At 48.8% G+C, this 21,013-nt stretch overlaps 1 protein-coding gene across 1 annotated transcript in view; it reads left to right on the forward strand.

Moving 5' to 3' along the window:
- LOC143960967 (CD209 antigen-like) overlaps positions 1-21,013 on the forward strand; it is a 62,420-nt gene that overhangs the window by 23,543 nt on the left and 17,864 nt on the right. The window lies entirely within an intron of this gene.

Here is a 21,013-nt window from a genome sequence, read left to right on the forward strand (position 1 = left end):
CTATCTCTCCTGCTCCTCCCATAACTCCATCTGCTTTTCCACTCATTTAAGAGCACTGACCTTTTAAAACAAAACTCCTCATTTTAACCCACTGCAGACTGGTATACTTCCACCTTGTCATGGATGCCCTTTGCTTATAGTTTGTTAAGCTTCATACATGTCTCACTATGTGGAACTTTTGTTTCATTTTTGGTTGCATCCTGTGAGCATATGGGAAAGATTCAACCAACCTCCCCCTGAGTTTTCCTTCTCTGCTGGGAGTCATCTGAGGGACAGTGTAATCGCCATCCGCCTGTGCCAACATCTGCAGACGTGGATGTCCCTGTCTACTGATGTGCTATCATCATAATCTTTGATGACTCATTGGTCATATGCCTTGCTGAGTCCAATAGCTCTGGTAAGCCTACCTTATGTTGGTAGGGGCTTCTCCCATTATCTTCTTTCCACATCTGTTCTTCTATTGATGTTCCAAGAAGGTTATTCACTTACCTGGACTAATAACATACTACAGTTTCCATCTGTGGATTATATCTATTTTTCATCACGTTGTGGACTACAGTGGTGTGAAAAAGTGTTTGCCCCCTTCCTCATTTCCTGTTCCTTTGCATGTTTGTCACACTTAAGTGTTTCGGAACATCAAACCAATTTAAACAATAGTCAAGGACAACACAAGTAAACACAAAATGCAATTTGTAAATGAAGGTGTTTATTATTAAAGGTGAAAAAAAATCCAAACCATCATGGCCCTGTGTGAAAAAGTGATTGCCCCCTAAACCTAATAACTGGTTGGGCCACCCTTAGCAGCAACAACTGCAACCAAGCGTTTGCGATAACGTGCAATGAGGCTTTTACAGCGTCCTGGAGGAATTTTGGCCCACTCATCTTTGCAGAATTGTCCTAATTCAGTTACATTAGAGGGTTTTCGAGCATGAACGGCCTTTTTAAGGTCATACCACAACATCTCAATAGGATTCAGGTCAGGACTTTGGCTAGGCCACTCCAAAGTCTTCATTTTGTTTTTCTTCAGCCATTCGGTGGTGGACTTGCTGGTGTGTTTAGGATCATTGTCCTGCTGCAGAACCCAAGTTCATTTCAGCTTGAGTACACGAACAGATGGTCGGACATTCTCCTTCAGGATCTCTTGGTAGACAGCAGAATTCATAGTTCCTTTTATCACGGCAAGTCTTCCAGGTCCTGAAGCAGCAAAACAGCCCCAGACCATCACACTACCACCACCATATTTTACTGTTGGTATAATGTTCTTTTTATGAAATGCAGTGTTCCTTCTACGCCAGATATACTTGGACACACACCTTCCAAAGAGTTCCACTTTTGTCTCATCGGTCCACAGAATGTTGTCCCAAAAGTCTTGGGGATCATCAAGATGTGTTGTGGAGAAATTGAGACGAGCTTTGATGTTCTTTTTGCTCAGCAGTGGTTTTCTCCTTGGAACTTTGCCATGCAGGCCATTTTTGCCCAGTCTTTTCCTGATGGTGGAGGCATGAACGCTGACCTTAACTGAGGCAAGTGAGGCCTGCAGTTCCTTGGACGTTGTTGTGGGGTCTTTTGTGACCTCTTGGATGAGTCGTTGCTGCGCTCTTGGGGTAATTTTGGGCGGCCGGCCACTCCTGGGAAGGTTCACCACTGTTCCATGTCTTCGCCATTTGTGGATAATGGCTCTCACTGTGGTTAGCTGGATTCCCAAAGCTTTGGAAATGGCCTTATAACCCTTTCCAGACTGATAGATCTCAATTACTTTCTTTCTCAATTGTTCCTGAATTTCTTTGGGTCTCGGCATGATGTGTAGCTTTTAAGGATCTTCTGGTGGACCTTACTGTGTCCAGCACCTCCTTTTTAAGTGATGCCTTGATTGTGAACAGGTGTGGCAATAATCAGGCCTGGGTGTGGCTAGAGAAATTGAACTCAGGTGTGGACAACCACAGTTATAGTATGTTTTAACAAGGGGGGCAATCACTTTTTCACACAGGGCCATGATGGTTTGGATTTTTTTTCACCTTTAATAATAAACACCTTCATTTACAAATTGCATTTTGTGTTTACTTGTGTTGTCCTTGACTATTGTTTAAATTGGTTTGATGTTCCGAAACACTTAAGTGTGACAAACATGCAAAGTAACAGGAAATGAGGAAGGGGGCAAACACTTTTTCACACCACTGTATATTTAGTTAATTTATTTCATGTGTTTGCACGTGTGTCATTCAGAGTGTATAACTTCATAGACATATGAGATTAGTTTTGTACGAATCGAAAATTCTTACGAATTTCCATAAATTTGTACATTCGGGAGGATCTGAGATACAAATTGCTATGCTTACGAATTTTGTACGAAATACAAAATTTTGTTTACTAATTTCGGATCAAAATTCCGTTACAACGGAAACGTGACTGGTGTTATGTTTACCAATCAGAGGTTTTCTTCTGCTGCTGAGTGAGGGTTGGGAAAATGACCTTTTTTAATATGGGAGAGGGAGACTGGTAGTCGATGGGAGATTCAAAATCAAACAAAATAAGAATGTTTGTTAATTACGATTATTCGTTATGATAAAGTTAAAAACAGTAATTGTTACGAAAGGTTAATGAACCTAACAAAAATTCCTATTTTGTACAAATCCAAATTGATTTTCGGACACAAATTAGCGGCTAATACGAAACGGAACGGAACAAAACAAAACACATTTATTGATGGAGCACATGTCTATAACGTCATTTTTTGTACCATATATGGTCTCACTCATTATGACTTTTCTCATTTAGCGCTGCACATATATTTGTTACCAGCTATATATGACCACTAAGTTCTAGGTGGTCCAACAGGGCACGAGGAAATAGGTCTCCTCCAAACCTTACAGGCTGTCCTCTATGACACCACTCCCATGGAAACGTAGGCATGAGTAAAATCACATTTATAAAACATCACATTTTATAGGCAATTTTACTCCTGCCTTCTTTTCTGTGGGAGTAGTGTCAGAGGACAGCCTGTAAGGTTTGGAGTTGACCTATTTCCTCGTGCCCTGTTGGACCACCTATAACTTATGCCGTGTACACACGACTGGACTTTCCGGCAAACTAGGTCCGACGGGATTATTCCGTCGGACAATCCGATTGTGTGTGGGCTAATCCGTTTGTTTTTCGGGAAAAAAACCAGTGGACCTAGCAATAGAACATGTTTCAAATCTATCCAACGGACTCAATTCAGACAGACTCAATTCGGGAAAACCGTTCGTCTGTGTGCTGGTCCGACGGACCAAATATGACGCAATGGCCAGGGCCGTCTTTAATATTGATTGGACCCTGGGCAAAATTTTTCTTGGGGCCCCCCCATTCAATTTCACTCTCCATCTGCTCTGAGACATACAATAAATAGCAGCTATCAGTTTACTCTATCAGATCAGGCAGCAATTGCGATTGGTTGCCAGCAGTTACAGCATATCATTACTGCTTACTGACTGGTTGCTAGAGGTTACAGCACACATTACGGCTCTCTGATTAGTTGCTAGAGGTTACAGCAAATGATTTCTGCTTGGTAATTGGTTGCTTGAGATTACTGTACAGTATTACTGCTCACTGATTGGTTGCTAGAGCATATAATCTCCTCGCTGCAAGGGGGCATGATATACATATGAATGCCGCCTTTATTTGCATATCAATGCCGCTGGCCGCAGCTATTTACTTATGAATACTTACATATGAATGTCGGTTATTTACATGTAAACACAGGGTCTGCAGGTCATTCATCTGTACACAACAATAAGGCAAAGCTGGGCAGCATTAGTACCAGCACTTCACATTGAGATATTGGGGACACAGCGCAGGACTAAAACTTCAAAGGACAAGGGAATTTAAACTGGGCTAGTTGACAAGTATGAGGCAGCTGCTTTGGGCCCCACAACAATGACAGGGCCCAGGGCAGCTGCCCCTTTTGCCCTGCCTTAAAAACGGCCCTGGCAAGGGCAGCTATTGGCTACTGGCTATTGAACTTCCTTGTTTAGTCCCATTTACATCATCACGTTCAAAATGAACTGTCTTCGAATGGACTTAGTCCGTTTGTGTGTGGCCAAATCCGTTTGTTCGGAAAGTCAGTCGGAACTCCGCCAAAAGTCCGTCGGATCTAGTTTGCCGGGAAGTCCAGTCATGTGTCCACAGCTTTAGAGGTCATATATAGCTGGTAAGCAGTTTGTATACATTTTCACTGGGTGTGGAACAGGACTCTCTGGTTTTACAAGATCACTCCTTCACTTCTCCTGTTTATGCCTGTCACATGGAGTAAGGATGAGGATTTTATTGTATTTCTTCTGTCTTTATGGACTCTCTTATACAGACTATAAAAAAAATTTTTTTGCATGTTTTTGGATTTTATCTGATCAATACGACTGAATCTGTTTCTTTAGGGATTCTGTATTAAATCATACGATTGTTTATAGTTTTTAGCGCTGCACTGTTTGTATATAATACTATTTTGGAGTCTTTATCTTGGCTTTTGCGTGCTGGCAGCTGATTTTTATTTTTTGTGCTTATATTAGCTTTTATTTTTAGCTTTTATTTATTTTTTTTATAAATTTTCATTGCTTTTCAAGCTTTTCTTTCTGTGAATTACACTGAAGCATTTTTAAAAAAAAAGGCTTTATAATATTAGCCTGTATCTGTACTATAAACCATTGACTTCCGATGTAGAGTTGACCAAGGGGCATGAAGGAATGATTTCCATAGCTCTTGAAATGCGGAATACACCCAATGAATTTTAATGCTGCCTACACACGATCAAACAATCGGGTGGAAAAGTCCGGCAAACTCAAGTCCACCGGACAATCCCCCCGTGTGTAGCCTCCGGCAGACTTTTTTGACCCGAAAGTACGGCAGACTTAGAAAGTAGTTTTGCACTCCAATCTTCCTGCCAGACTCGCATTTCGGCGGACAATCCGGCCGTGCGTATGCCAGTCCGCCGTACTTTTGAAATGAACAGACTTTTCCCGCCCGAAGAAAAGTCCGCTCATTTCGAGCGGGTCTCCAGGTAGGCGGGGCCCGCGAAGGAGACGTCGCTGGCCCCGCCACCTGGTATGGACTTAAAGGGGAACCCCAACGCCAAAAAAATCGGCGTGGGGGTTCCATCAGGTCTACATCAGGCCCTCGCCCGAGCACGCTACCCGGCCGGCCAGGAAAGGGGGGGACGAGTGAGCAGCCCCCCCTCCTGAGCTGTACCAGGCCGTGTGCCCTCAACATGGGGGGGTGCCTTGGGGTAGGGGGGGGCTGCGCGGCCCCCTCACCCTAAAGCACCTTGTCCCTATGTTGATAAGGACAAAGGCCTCTTCCCGACAACCCTGGCCGTTGGTTGTCAGGGTCTGCGGGCGGGGGGCTTATCGGAATCCGGGAGCCCCCTTTAATAAGGGGGCCCCGAATACCGGCCCCCCCACCCAATGTGAATGAGTATGGGGTACAATGTACCCCTACCCATTCACCTGTAAAAAAAAAGTAAAAATAAAACACAACACAGGGTAAAAATAGTTTATTGCACAGCTCCGGGGGTCTTCCGTCTTCGGGGGTCTTTTTGCCGGACTCCTCGGCTATCTTCTTCTAGCTCTTTTGCTAGCGGAGGAGCACGGCTTTCTTCCTCGCCGTTGACCTCTTCTTCCGACTTCGGGGGCCTTGTCCCCCTCTTCTGGGGTCTTGTCCCCCTCTTCGGTTCTTCTGCCGGGCCACCGCGCCTTCTTCTAGCTCTTTTACAGGCGGTGGCCCGGTCTTCTGTCGCCGCCGCCGCCTTCTGTTCTTCTCTTCCGATGTTGACTCGTCGCATGCTTCGCTCACAATGGCTCCGACGCGATGCGCGGCGACTTATATAGGGACATCGCCAGATGATGTCCCCGCCGATTATGGTGTCACAGTCCCAGAGGATGCTGGAGATAAAGGAGAAAAAGGAGAGAAAGGGGCGCCTCTGGGTGCAGATTTTTTTAAAAGGTTTTATTTTCAGTGTAAAAAACATAAAATTTTGCACTCACATTTAGTAGGCAAAAAGTAAGCATTAAACACCAGGGGTCATCTGGTGTATCTGATTTTTGGGACGTCAGCCAGTGGTCCGGTCCACATCTGTCATCTCATCGCGTTGTTCCTGTTCCTCTCACATGCTGTCCACTGCAGGTGTTTTGTATGAAGCAGCCGGCTTGTGGTGGGCACGAGATGTGCGGTCTTCAAAACGAGGCTTGGGAGGCAGAGACGACCAGGGCGCGGGGCTGTGAGAGGAAGAACAGCATGTGAGAGGAACAGGAACAACGCGATGAGATGACAGATGTGGACCGGACCACTGGCTGACGTCCCAAAAATCAGATACACCAGATGACCCCTGGTGTTTAATGCTTACTTTTTGCCTACTAAATGTGAGTGCAAAATGTTATGTTTTTTACACTGAAAATAAAACCTTTTAAAAAAATCTGCACCCAGAGGCGCCCCTTTCTCTCCTTTTTCTCCTTTATCTACAGCAATCCAGGAGCTCAAGTTTCAGCTCTTTTAAGGTGGCAGCCCTGCATGCGGATCCATCCCCCCCTCCCCATCCCTTTTCCCCTCCCCCTCTCCATGAACTAAAGAACATTTATTCCCTCCTTTTTTTGGTCTGGACAAAGTAGTGCATTCCCTGCACTCACCATATGTAACCTTATAGACTCCCTTTTTTTCAAGTGGGAACCTAATATCTTTGATTTGCGCCAAATACTTGTCTTATGCCAGAGGATGCTGGGACTGTGACATCATAATAGGCTGGGACATCATCCGGTGATGTCCCTATATAAGTCGCTGCGCGCCCGGCCCCCGTCATTGTGAGCGGAGGGAACGATGAGTCAACATCTGAAGAGAAGAAGAGAAGAACAGAAGAACAGAAGGCGGCGGCGACAGAAGACCGGGCCACCACCTGTAAAAGAGCTAGAAGAATTCCGATAAGCCCCCCGCCCGCAGACCCCGACAACCAACGGCCAGGGTTCTCGGGAAGAGGCCCTTGTCCTTATCAACATGGGGACAAGGTGCCTTGGGGTGGGGGGGCCGCGCGATTTTTTCGGCGTTGGGGTTCCCCTTTAAGTCCATACCAGGTGGCGGGGCCAGCAACGTCTCCTTCGCTGGCCCCACCTATCTGGAGACCCGCTCAAAATGAGCGGACTTTCCTCCGCGTGTGTGGGCGAGTCCGTTCATGTCAAAAGTAGGGCGGATAGTCCGCTGTAAAAGTGCCGTGTGTGGGCAAGTAGCCCGTTCGGAAAGTCGGACGGACAGTCTGGCGGGAAGTCCGCCAGACTAAGTCCGTCGGATAGTCCGCTACGTGTGTACGCGGCATTAGGGACACCAACATGAATAATTAAAAGTGCTAATTTTAAAGGCTTATATGCAAGTTATTGTCATGAAAAGTGTTTGGGGACCCGGGTCCTGCCCCAGGGGACATGTTTCAATGCAGAATTTTTTTTTTAACTGCGTTTTTTCGGGAGCAGTGATTTTTTTAATGCTTAAAGTGAAACAATAAAAATGAAATATTCCTTTAGATATCATGCCTGGGCGGTGTCTATAGTAAGCCTGTAAAGTGGCAAATTTTTCCCATGTTTAGAACAGTACCACAGCAAAATGACATTTCTAAAGGAAAAATTGTCATTTAAAACTGATCGCAGTTGTAATGAATTGTTGGGTCTCGGCAATATACCGTATTTATCAGCGAATAACACGCACTTTTTCCCCCCTAAAATCAGGAGGAAATGGGGGTGCCTGTTATACGCTGATCCCCCGCTGTTTCTAATCCTTTCTCGTGTTCTCTGCGGCTTCCGGGTATTTTCGGCTATCTTCTGCCATTTTCAGATGTTCTCGGCTGTTTTCGGCCGCACTCGGCCGGTCTCGGTGGCTTTCGGAAAGCCGAAAGCTGCCGAGAATGGCCGAGTGTGGCCGAAAATAGCAGAGAACGGCCGAAAAGAACTGAGTGTGGCCGAATATACCCGAAAGCCACCGAGAACGGCCGAAAACTACCGAGCGCCGCCGAGATACACAGGACATCTGCTCTGTATCTCGGCGGCGCCATTTTTAAATGGCAAACACACTGAAAAGACTGAAAATGACTGACAAGGCTGCAATGGAAGGCTGCAAATGACTGACAAGGCTGCAATGGAAGGCTGCAAATGACTGACAAGGCTGCAATGGAAGGTTGCAAATGACACTGATAAGGCTGCATTGATGGGCATTTAAATGTAAGTTTTTTTCCTTAAACTTCCTTAAACAGGCCCTTTGGGTCTGGTATGAACATTAAGGGGAACCCCTGAACCAAAATTTTTAAAAAAGTGCATGGGGGTCCCCCTAAAATCCATATGAGGCCCTTCGAGTCTGATATGGAATTAAAGAGAACTCTGCTCCAAACTTAAAAAAAATGGCATAGGGGCCCCCTCAAAATCCATACCACACCCTTATCCACGCACGCAACATAGCAGGCTGCAGGAATAGATGGGGGGACATGGGAGCGCCCCCCCTGAACCATACCAGGCCACATACCCTCAACATCGGGAGGGTGACTTTTTTTGGCGTCAGAGGGGGGCGGGGTCACCTGTTTATGTAAACAGGTAAACCCGCCCCCTCTGATGCCACAGGAAAGCTATAGGGAAGCCCCGCCCTCAGTTATATAAGAACTGTCACAAGAACAGAAGCGTCACACAGCGGGAGCCTCCCATTGAGACTGATTGTCCAGTGGACGAAGCGGGGAAGAAGAAGCCGGAGGAAGATGGAGAAGACCAGAGGAAGAAGCAGAGGAAGAAGCGGGGGGAGAAGAAGATGGAGGAAGAAGGAGAAAACCTAAGGAACACCAGAAGAAGATGGAGGAAGAAGCGGGGAAAGGAGAAGACATTATTAACCACATGCAGACCGGGCCATAGCCGAAAGACAGCTACAGTGCGGTTGGCTTATTCTGGGAGGGTGTCCATGGACTTAGTAACAGAATCTTGCTCCCCCTGAGGCGTGCACCCGGAAACATCCATGGCCGCCGGGTCCTGAAGACCCGGCGCATCACGGATCACGGTAAATGGTCGCTGATAGCGGCCATTTACTATGTGATTGCTTTGTCAAATGACAGAGTGATCACAACAGACCAGCGTCACGTCCGGTTCCTCCCTCCCCTCTCCTCCCCGATCGGTACAGTGTGAGGGAAGAGGGGGAGAGATCGTTGGCAGCTGCACTGTGGGCTAGATGTGTAGGGCCCACAGCGCTGCTCAGTGTCCATTCCAGCCACATTCTGACTCTGCCAATACTCTGCAATACTCTGCGTTACTCTGCAATACTCTGCCATACCTTGCAATATTCTGCCATACCCAATACCCTGCAATACCCTGCCATACCCTGCAATACCCTGCAATACCCTGCAATACTTTGCAATGCTCTGGCATACCCTGCAATACTCTGCAATACTCTGCCATATCCTGCAATACCCTGCAATACCCTGCAATACCATGCAATACCCTGCAATACCCTGCCATACCCTGCAATACCCTGCAATACTCTGCAATACCCTGCCAAACTCTGCAATACCCCGCCAAACTCTGCAATACTGTGCAATACTCTGCCATACCCTGCCATACCCTGCCATACTCATCCATACTCATCCATACTCTGCAATACTCATCCATCTATACTCAGCCATACCGAGCTATACTCAGCCATACCCAGCCATCCCACCCACACTCAGCCATACCCACCCAGCCATACCCAGCCATCCACAGCTGATCCATGCCACATCAGTTCGCATCCATGCTCTTACAGTGCCTCAAAGTGTAATTAGACTTGAAATTTATGCCCCTAGAACGCCTGCTGGCGCTCCCTGCATGTTGGACCTCTGTATGTGGCCAGGCTGGGTAAACGTCTCACATATGTGGTATCGCCATACTCAGGAGGAGTAGCAGAATGTATTTTGGGGTGTAATTTGTGGTATGCATATGCTGTGTGTGAGAAATAACCTGATAATATGACAATTTTGTGAAAAAAAGAAAATAACTTGATTTTGCTAAGAATTGTGGGAAAAAATTACAACTTCAAAAACCTCACCGTGCCTCTTTCTAAATAACTTGAAATGTCTACTTTCCAAAAAGGGGTAATTTGGGGGTTATTTGTACTTTCTTGGCTTGTTAACTCTATGACTTTCTTACCAACCAAATAATATACACCAATTTTGATTATTTTTACCAATGATAAGTAGCAGTATAAATTTTGGGCAAAATTTATGAAAAAAAATTACTAATTTGTTAAATTTTAACAGAAACATACATTTTTTATTTTTTTTTACAGAATTTTCAGTATTTTTTTATTTATAGCACAAAAAATTAAAACCCAGCGGGGATTAAATACCACCAAAAGAAAGCACTATTTGTGTGAAAAAAAGAACACAAGTTTCATTTGGGTAGTGTTGCATGACTGAGAAATTGTCATTCAAAATGTGAGAGCACCGAAAGCTGAAAATTGGTCTGGTTAGAAAGGGGGTTTAAGTGCCCAGTGGTCAAGTGGTTAATAAAGGAATTGTCAAAAATCAACTATTGTCTTTTTTACCATTCTGACACTTATTTTGTGAAATGGTAGGGGTACTTGTACCCCATTACCAATTTACACAGGGGGGGAACCGGGATCTGGGGGTCCCCTTGTTAAAGGGGGCTTTCAGATTCCGATAAGCTTCCCACCTGCATACCGCCGGGCAAGGGTTGTGGGGATGAGGCCCTTGTCCCTATCATCATGGGGACAAGGTGCTTTGGGGGACTACTCCAAAGCACCCTCCCTATGTTGAGGGCATGTGGCCTGGTATGGTTCAGGTGTGGGGGCCTGCCAGGTTGCATACTCGGATAAGGGTCTGGTATGGATTTTGAGGGGGACCCCATGCCATTTTTAAAAAAATGTTGGCACAGGGTTCCCCTTAAAATCCATACCAGACCAGAAGGGACTGGTATGGATTTTGAGGGGGACCCCTACGCCATTTTTATTTAAAATTTGGGGCAGGGTTCTCCTTAATTTCCAGATCAGACCCGAAGGGTCTGGTATGGATTTTAGGGGGACCTTCACTTTTTTTTTTTTTTTGGTTCGGGGGTTCCCCTTAATATTCATATCAATATTCATACCAGACTCAAAGAGCCTGGTAATGGACTGGGGGGGGGGGGGGGGAATCCCACGGTCTTTTTTTCAGTTTTATCTATATTGTGATAGACTATTTTTATTTTTATCTATATTGCGATATATTGTTATTCCGAGACCCGACAATTAATTACAGCCGCGATCAGTTTTACATGACAACTTTCCTTTAGAAATGTAATTTTGCTGTGGTACTAAACACAGGAAAAATTTGCCACTTTACAGGCATACTATAGACACCCCCCAAGCATGATATTTAAAGGAACATTTCATTTTTATTGTTTCACTTTGAGAATGAAAAAAATAACTGCTCCCGAAAAAACAGCTGTTTTTAAAAAAAATGTTTTCATTAATACATGTCCCCTGGGGCAGGATCCGGGTCCCCAAACACTTTTTATGACAATAACTTGCAGATAAGCCTTTAAAATGAACACATTTTCCATGTTAAGGTCCCATAGACTTTAACGTGTTCCAGCAACTTTCGGATTTGCCCCGAACACCGCATATTGTTCAGTGTTCGCAGAACATGCGAATGAACAAAGTTTGGCCCGAACTTATGCTCGGGCCGAACCATTCGCCCATCCCTAATTAAGAACTATGTTCAGCGTAAAGAGACCTTACAGAGACCTTATCTCAACATCATGGAGTCTGTCTGGGATTACAGAAGGATTTGAGGCAGCCTACATCCACAGAAGATCTCTGGTTAGTTCTCCAAAATGTTTGGAAGAACCTACCTGCTGAGTGCCTTCCAATACTGTGCGCAAGTGTACCTAGAAGAATTAAGTCTGTTTTGAAGGCAAAAGGTAGTCACACCAAATATTGATTTGATTTTGATTTCTCTTTTGTTCATTTCCTTCCATTTTGTTAATTTGATAAAAATAAACTATTAACACTCCTTTTTCTGAAAGCATTCTTAATTTACAGCAATTTTTTCACACCTGCCTAAAACTTTTGCACAGTACTGTGTATACAGAATACAGTATCTCACAAAAGTGAGTACACCCCTCACATTGTAAATATTTTATTATATCATTTCAAGTGACAACACTGAAGAAATGACAATTTGCTTCAAAGTAAAATAGTGAGTTACAGATTGTATAACAGTGTAAATGAGCTGTTCCCTCAAAATAACTCACACAGCAATTAATGTCTAAACCGATGGCAACAAAAGTAAGCACACTCCTAAATGAAAATGATCAAATTGGGCCCAATTAGCCATTTTCCCTCCCTGGTGTCATGTGACTCATTAATGTTACAAGGTACCAGGTGTGAATGGTGAGCAGGTGTGTTAAATTTGGTGTTATCGCTCTCACTTTCTTATACTGGTCATTGGAAGTTCAACATGGCACCTCATGGCAAAGAACTCTGAGTATTTGAAAAAAAATTGTTGCTGTACATAAAGATGGCATAGGCTATAAAAAGATTGCCAAGACCCTGAAACTGAGCTGCAGCATGATGGCCAAGACCATACAGCGGTTTAACAGGATAGGTTCCACTCAGAACAGGCTTCGCAATGGTCGACCAAAGTAGTTGAGTGCACGTGCTCAGCGTCATATCCAGAGGTTGTCTTTGGGAAATAGACGTACAGGGGCGGACTGACCTGTCGGTCACTCAGGCGCCACCGGAGGGCCCAGAGCCATTAAGGGCCCGTGCCCGGCCCAACGAGAGGCCCCTTGAAGCGTCTGTAATAATACCGCTAGCGGCGCGCTGCTCCCCGCCGGCCCCTCCTTCCCTCCCGTCCATCGCAGGTGCTTGCACTGTACGCGACATCACCTAGGACGAATGAGAAGAAAGGAGGGGCCAGCGGGGAGAAGCGCACCGTTAGCGGTATTTTTACAGGCATTGGGTGACCGGGGTGAGTGAAGTACAGTAGTACAGATGTATGGGGCCCAGGCCACACTTCAGTGTGCTCTCCCCCCCTCCCCACTCTGTCCCCCTGTATGCTCTCCCCCCCACTCTGTCCCCCTGTATGCTCCCTCCCCCACTCTGTCCCCCTGTGTGCTCCCCTCCCCCCACAGTGTCCCCCTGTGTACTCTTCCCCACCACACTGTCCCCCCTGTATGCTCTCCCCCCCACACTGTTCCCCCTGTATGCTCCCCCCACTCTGTCCCCCTGTATGCTCTCCCCCACTCTGTCCCCCTGTATGCTCTCCCCCACTCTGTCACCCTGTATGCTCTCCCCCCCACTCTGTCACCCTGTATGCTCTCCCCCTCCCCACTCTGTCCCCCCTGGATGCTCTTACCCCACTCTGTCCCCCCTGGATGCTCTTACCCCACTCTGTCCACCTGTATGCTCTCCCCCCCACACTGCCCCCTGTATGCTCCCCCCACTCTGTCCCCCTCTATGCTCCCCCCACTCTGCCCCCCTGTATGCTCCCCTCCACTCTGTCCCCCTGTATGCTCTCCCCCCACACTGTCCCCCTGTATGTTCTCCCCCCACAGTGTCCCCTCACACTGTCCCCCCTGTATGCTCGCCCTCAACAGTGTCCCCCCACAGTGTCCCCCGTGTATGCTCTCCCCCCACAGTGTCTCCCTGTGTGCTTCCCTCCACAGTGTCCCCCTGTGTGCTCCCCCCACAGTGTCCCCCTGTATGCTCTCCCCCCCACACTGTCCCTCCTGTATGCTCCCCCCCACACTGTCCCCCTGTGTGCTCCCCTCCCACAGTGTCCCCCCAGTGTTCCCCTGTGTGTTTCCCCCAGTGTTTCCCTGTGTGCTCTCCCGCCAGTGCCCCCCTCCAGTGACCCCCTGTTTGCTCCCCCAGTGTCCCCCTATGTGCTCTCCCCCCACAGTGTCCCCCTGTGGGCTCCCCCCACGGTGTCCCCAATGTGTGCTCTCTCCCCAGTGTCCCCCTGTGTGCTCTCCCTCCACAGTGTCCCCCTGTGTGCTCTCCCCCTCCACAGTGTCCCCCTGTGTGCTCTCTCCCTCCACTGTGTCCCCCTGTGTGCTCTCTCCCCCAGTGTCCCCCTGTGTGCTCTCCCCCTCCACAGGTCCCCCTGTGTGCTCTCCCCCTCCTCAGTGTCTCCCTGTTTGCTCTCTCCCCCAGTGTCCCCCTGTGTGCCCCCCCAATGTCCCCATGTGCTTCCCCCAGTGTCACCCTGTGCGCCCCCTCCAGTGTCCCCCTGTGTACTCTCCACCCCCACAGTGTCCCCTGTGCTTCCCCCCTCCCCAGCGTCCCCCAGTGCCCTCTCCCTCCCCCAGCGTCCCCCTGTGCCCTCTCCCCCTCCCAGGGTCTCCCTGTGTGCTTCTCCCCTCCCCAGTGTCCCCCTGTGCCCTCTCCCCCTCCCAGGGTCTCCCTGTGTGCTTCCCCCCCTCCCACAGTGTCCCTCTGTGCCCTCTCCCTCTCCCAGGGTCTCCCTGTGTCCTCCCCCCAGTGTCCCCCTGTGTGCTTCCCCCCTCCCCAGTGTCCCCCGGTGCCCTCTCCCCCTATACAGTGCCCCCCAGTGTGTTCTTCCCCACCCCCACAGTGTCCCCCTGTGTGCTCTTCCCCCCACAGTGTCCCCCTGTGTCCTCCCCTCCACAGTGTCCCCCTGTGTGCTCTTCCCGCCCACAGTGTCCCCCTGTGTGCTCTTCCCCCCCACAGTGTCCCCCTGTGTGCTCCCCCCCACAGTGTCTCCCTGTGTGCTCTCCACCCCACAGTGTCCCCCTGTGTGCTCTTCCCCCCACAGTGTCCCTCTGTGTGCGCTCCCCCTCCCAGGGTCTCCCTGTGTGCTTCCCCCTCCCCAGTGTCCCCCTGCATGCTTCCCCCCTCCCCAGTGTCCCCCTGTGCCCTCTCCCTCCCCCAGTGTCCCCATGTGCGCTCTCCCCCCACAGTGTCCCCCTGTGTGCTTCCCTCCTCCCCAGTGTCCCCCTGAGCCCCCTTCCCCTCCCAGGGTCTCCCTGTGTGCTCCCCCCAGTGTCCCCCTGTGTGCTTCCCCCCTCCCCAGTGTCCCCCTGTGCCCTCTCCCTCCCCAAGTGTCTCCCTGTGTGCTCCCCCCAATGTCCCCCTGTGCAGATGTGGCTTGGGACGCAGGGGGCCCAATCATCTTCTATTGCCCGGGGGCCCAATTAGTTGTAAGTCCACCCCTGTAGACGTATGAGTGCTGCCAGCATTGCTGCAGAGGCTGAAGGGGTGGGGGGTCAGCCTGTCAGCCTGTCAGTGCTCAGACCATACGCTGCATACTTCATCAAATTGGTCTGCATAGCTGTCGTTCCAGAAGGAAGCCTCTTCTAAAGATGATGCACAAGAAAGCCCTCAGACTGTTTGCTGAAGACAAGCAGACTAGCGTTTGTGGCGGCAACCAGGTAAGGAGTACAAAGACAAGTATGTCTTGCCTACAGTCATGCATGGTGGTGAAACTGTCATGGTCTGGGGCTGCATGAGTGCTGCCGGCAATGGGGAGCTATAGTGCATTGAGGGAACCATGAATGCCAACATGTACTGTGACATACTGAGACAGAGCATGATTCCCTCCCTTCAGAGACTGGGCCACAGGGCAGTATTCCAACATGAAAACGACCCCAAACACGCCTCCAAGACAACCACTGCCTTGCTAAAGAAGCTGAGAGTAAAGATGATGGATTGGCCAAGTATGTCTCCAAAACGAAATCCTATTGAGCATCTGTGGAGCATCCTCAAATGGAAGGTGGAGGAGCGCAAGGTCTCTAACATCCACCAGCTCCGTGATGTCGTCAGGGAGGAGTGGAAGAGGACTCCAGTGGCAACCTGTGCAGCTCTGGTGAACTCCATGCCCAAGAGGGTTAAGGCAGTGCTGTAAAATAATGGTGGCCACACAAAATATTGACACTTTGGGCCCAATTTGGAATTTTCACTTAGGGGTGTCATTTCTTCAGTGTTGTCACATGAAAAGATATAATAAAATATTTATAAAAAATTGACGGGTGTACTCACTTTTGTGAGATACTGTATATATATATATTATACAGTATTAGGGATGAGCCGAACACCCCCCGGTTCGGCTTGCACCAGAACTTTCGAACGGACCCCAAATTCGTACGAACTTTAGAACCCCATTGAAGTCTATGGGACTCGAACGTTCGAAATTAAAAGTGCTAATTTTAACGGCTAATATGCAAGATACTGTCCTAAAAAGGGTTTGGGGACCTGGCTCCTGCCCCAGGGGACATGGCTCAATGCCTAAAATGTTTTTAAAAATGGCCGTTTTGGCGGGAGCACTGATTTTAATGACGATTAAAGTGAAAAAAAAAGTTGCCATGTGTTTCCCGTGTTTAGAACAGTCCCTGCACAAAATGACATTAAACGGAAATAACATCATTTAAAACTGCTTGCGGTTTTAATGTTATATCTGGTTCCTGCAATATGGTTGAAAATCATTGAGAAAAATGGCATGGGTAGTCCTCCCTGCCCATTACCAGCCCCTTTGGGTCTTGTACGCATATTAAGGGGAACCCAGTACCCATATTAAAAAAAGGAAATGCGTGTGGCCCCCAGGCCCTATATACTCAGAACAGCAGTATACAGGTGGTGCAAACAAGACAGGGACTGTGTAGGTTTGTTGTGTTAAGTTGAATCTGTTTCTAATTTTCAACTGGTACATTTTTGTAGCTCCAGTCAAAAAAACTATTTTTAAGCTTTTTGGAAAACATAGGGAAGGGTTATCACCCCTGTATAATTTGTTTTGTCGTACATCTTTTTTCATCTCACTTGCTGTTGTCTCCTTCCGTTTGCAAGTAGGAGATGTTTGTAAGTTGGATGTTTGAAAGTAGGGGCCTGCCCTATATGCTCTGCAGAAATGGCGGAACAAGGTGTTGGTTTTGCCACAACATTGTAAGCCCTGAAAGTGACTCTTGGTGGGCGCTGGAGCGCCCTGCTGTGAACGATTATATCAAGAATTGTAATTACATGCCATTGTTGAACAGTGGTAGAAAAATTGACCTTTGGTGGTTGTGGTGCTGGTGCCACAACACTATAAGTCCTCACAGTTACTCTGGGTGGGCACAGGAACGGGCCCTCCTGTGAAATATTATATCAAGAATTGTAATTACATGTCCCTGTTAAACAGGGGCAGAAAAATTGGGCCTTAGGCACTGGTGCTGGTGCCACCACACTGCAACCTCTCCCATATACTCTAGTTTTATTGCAGGAATTAGCCCTGCTGCAAAGCATTGCATCAAAAATTTTAATTAAACGCCCCTGTTAAACAGGGGCAGAAAAATTGGGCCTTAGGCACTGGTGATGGTGCCACCACACTGCAACCTCTCCCATATACTCTATTTTTATTGCAGGAATTAGCCCTGCTGCAAAGCATTGCATCAAAAATTTTAATTAAACGCCCCTGTTAAACAGGGGCAGAAAAATTGGGCTGATGGCATCACCCAGAACCAGAAATGTTCTTCCAACATATCAGCGGAGGAGGAAGAGGATAGACAATCAACATAACAGGACAGTCACTTAGCATCAGCATAGGCAGTCTTGAAGGGATGTGATATTTAAAAAAAAATTATTCGGTTACATCAGCTTCAGGTGCTTGGTAGCTGTGGGTGATCCAAGACTGATTCATCTTGATGAAGGTCAGTCGATCAACTGATTCGGTGGACAGGCGCACCCTGTGATCGGTAACAAAGCCACCAGCAGCACTGAAGGTGCGTTCCGAAAGAACACTGGATGCAGGACAGGCCAGTAGCTCAATTGCATACTGTGCAAGCTCTGCCCAGTGATCCATCCTCAAGACCCAGTAAGCCAGAGGATTTTCGGTGGGAAAGGTGTCCAAGTCTGACCTTGCCCCTAGGTATTCCTGCACCATGTAAATCAGACGCTGGCGATGGTTGCTGGAACCGATCATACCTTGGGGCTGCGGACTAAAAAATTGTCTGAAAGCATCAGTCAGACGGCCACCTTCTCCACTGCTCCTTCTGACCGATGCCTCAGCAACACATTGTCCAGGACCAGGAGTTTGTAACCTCCCAGTCTCTGGGAACGCGTTGCACAGACCTTTCTGCAAGGCCTCCCGGAGATGTCTCATCCTCTGCTCCCTCTGCGATGGCAAGATAAGGTCAGCAACCTTACCCTTGTACCGTGGATCAAGGAGAGTGGCCAGTCAGTAATGGTCCCTCTCCTTGATCCGAAGAATACGAGGATCCTTCCGCAGGCTTTGCAGGATCAGGGAGGCCATGCAGCGTAGGTTAGCTGAGGCATTCGTTCCGGAGTCCTCTGGGTCACTAAGGACAACATGATCCGCAGCTACCTCCTCCCAGCCACGTACAAGTCCACGTGTTTCTTGGGACTGTAAATCATCCCTACAAGACTGCTGCTGCTGCTGCTGATGCTGAGTGCCAACCTCCACCTCCATGCTGACACAATCATCCTCCTCATCCTCTTCCTGTGTGATGGGTGGCACAGCAGGAACACTGTCTGGATAAAGGGGGCCTTGAGAGGCAAGGAAGTCCTCCTCTTCCTGCCTCTGTTCTGCCTCAAGTGCCCTGTACATTATTCCACGCAGCGTATGCTCCAAGAGGTGGACAAGAGGTACAGTGTCACTGATGCATGCACTGTCACTGCTCACCATCCTTGTGGCCTCCTCAAACGGTGACAGGACAGTGCATGCATCCCTGATCATGCCCCACTGGCGTGGTGAGAAAAAAACCGAGCTCCGCTGACCCTGTCCTGGTGCCGTAGTCGCACAAGTACTCATTGATGGCCCTCTGCTGCGTGTGCAGCCGCTGCAGCATGGCCAACGTTGAGTTCCACCTGGTGGGCATGTCACATATAAGGCGGTTCTTGGGCAGGTTTAACTCCTTTTGGAGCTCAGCCAGCTGAGCACAGGCATTAAATGATCGGCGGAAATGCACACAGACTTTTCTGGCCTGCTTCAGGACATCCTGTAAGCCTGGGTACCTGCCCAAGAACCGCTGCACCACCAGGTTAAGGACGTGAGCTACACAGGGCACATGGGTCAGTTGTCCCTGTCGGAGGGCGGAGAGGAGGTTGTTGTCATTGTCGCAAACCACCATTCCTGGCTTAAGCTGGCGTGGCGTCAACCACCTCTCGGCCTGCCCCTGCAGAGCTGACAAAACATCCGCCCCAGTGTGGCTCCTGTCCCCCAAACAAACCAGCGCAAGCACGGCATGGCATCGTTTTGCCTGCGTACTTGCGTAGCCCCTGGAACGCCTACGGAGCACCGCTGGTTCTGAGGACAGAGCACTGGAAGAGGCCATGGAGGAAGAAGAAGAGGAGGGGGTGGAGGAGAGAGGTGTGTCACAACCAATAGTAGCATTTTGGAGGCGTGGTGGCGGAACAACCTCAACACTACTGCACCTTGTCCTGCATCCTTCCCAGCTGCCAGAAGAGTGACCCAATGGGCCGTGAAAGACAGGTAACGTCCCTGTCCATGCCTGCTGGACCATGAGTCAGCGGTAATATGCACCTTACCGCTGACCGCCCTGTCCAGCGAGGCAAGGACATTGCCTTCCACATGCCGGTAGAGAGCCGGAATCACCTTCCGTGAGAAAAAGTGGCGTTTGGGGACCTGCCACTGAGGAACCGCACATTGTACAAACTCACGGAAGGGGACCGAGTCTACCAACTGAAAAGGCAGCAGTTGAAGTGCTAGCAATTTAGCCAAGCTAGCATTCAACCACTGGGCATGTGGATGGCTGGGAGTGCACTTTTTTCGCCGGTCCAGCAGCTGGGGCAGGGACATTTGCCTGCTATAATCGGACGTGGGTGTACTGCTAGCAGAGTGCCCGGAAGCACTTGGCTGTGACACACCTAATTCTACACCTTCATTCCTCTCAGAGCAGGTTTCAGAGAGGACTGAAGGTCTAGTGGGGTTGGAGATGCCAGCTGATGAGGAGCAAGGAGAGGTCCGCTTTGTTCTTTGGTGTGGGTCTTTGAGGTACGCTTGCCAACGAGCTGCATGGCAGGTCAACATATGTCTGGTCAAGCATGTGGTGCCCAAGCGGCTAATGTTTTGGCCACGCGAGATACGCTTGAGACATATGTTGCAAATAGCAGCAGTGTGATCTGATGCACTCGTCTCAAAAAAGGCCCACACCAAAGAACTTTTAGAATAACACGCAGAGGTAGCGCCCTGCACAGGCGGAGCTCTGCGGTGTGATTCAGTCAGTGTGCTGCCCCTAAGCTGGCCCCCGGAGGGCATCCTGCCTCGTTGGACATGTGCCTCCTCCTCATCCTATCTCCTACCAGGCACCCATGTGGGGTCAGTGCCCTCATCATCCCCTCCCTCTTCATCGCTGTAGCAAACCTGGCAATATGCTGCAGCTTGTGGAACATGACTGCCAGATTGCTGTCATTCTTGAGCATCCCCTCTCTCTGCATTAACGCTACTGCCTTCCTCTAGCTGAGTGTCATCATCAGAGGCTACAAAACACTGGGCATCCTCCTGGAGCATGTACCCAACACTGTGCTCAAAGAGTTCAGGAGACTCCTCAGGAGGATGTGGTGGGTCTAGGGAAGGAGTCACTGATGATGACATTGAGACGAGGGAAGACGATGCGTTGGCAGCTGCTTTGCTAGTACCCTGAGACTGGGTGAGAGAGGATGAGGAGGATGAAGAGGGCTTGGTCATCCACTCTACCAAGTCGTTGGCATGTTGCGGTTCAACATGTCCAGCTGCAAAAAAGAAGGACAAGCATGTCCCATGGCCACGTGCTGATGACAATGCACCGCGTCCACGACCAGCACTGTTGTCTCTAGACACAGACCCTGCTTGCCCTCTTTTATCGGCTCGCGCCTGTCTGCCTCTCCTTGCTGGCCTTCCAGACATGGTAATGCCTGAAGGGAGTTGGGTAAAACAGCAGTTGGGTAGTGTATATTGTGCTGGAGGCACACAACACCCACTAACTCCTGCAGATGCCTTTATTATAGAACACCAGAGATAAAGGGGTATATACAGATGTATACTGTGCTGTGC

This window comes from Lithobates pipiens, unplaced genomic scaffold (genome assembly GCF_037356315.1).
Source record: "Lithobates pipiens isolate NorthernLeopardFrog02 unplaced genomic scaffold, aLitPip1_a1.2 Scaffold_8, whole genome shotgun sequence".
Lineage (NCBI taxonomy): Eukaryota > Metazoa > Chordata > Amphibia > Anura > Ranidae > Lithobates > Lithobates pipiens.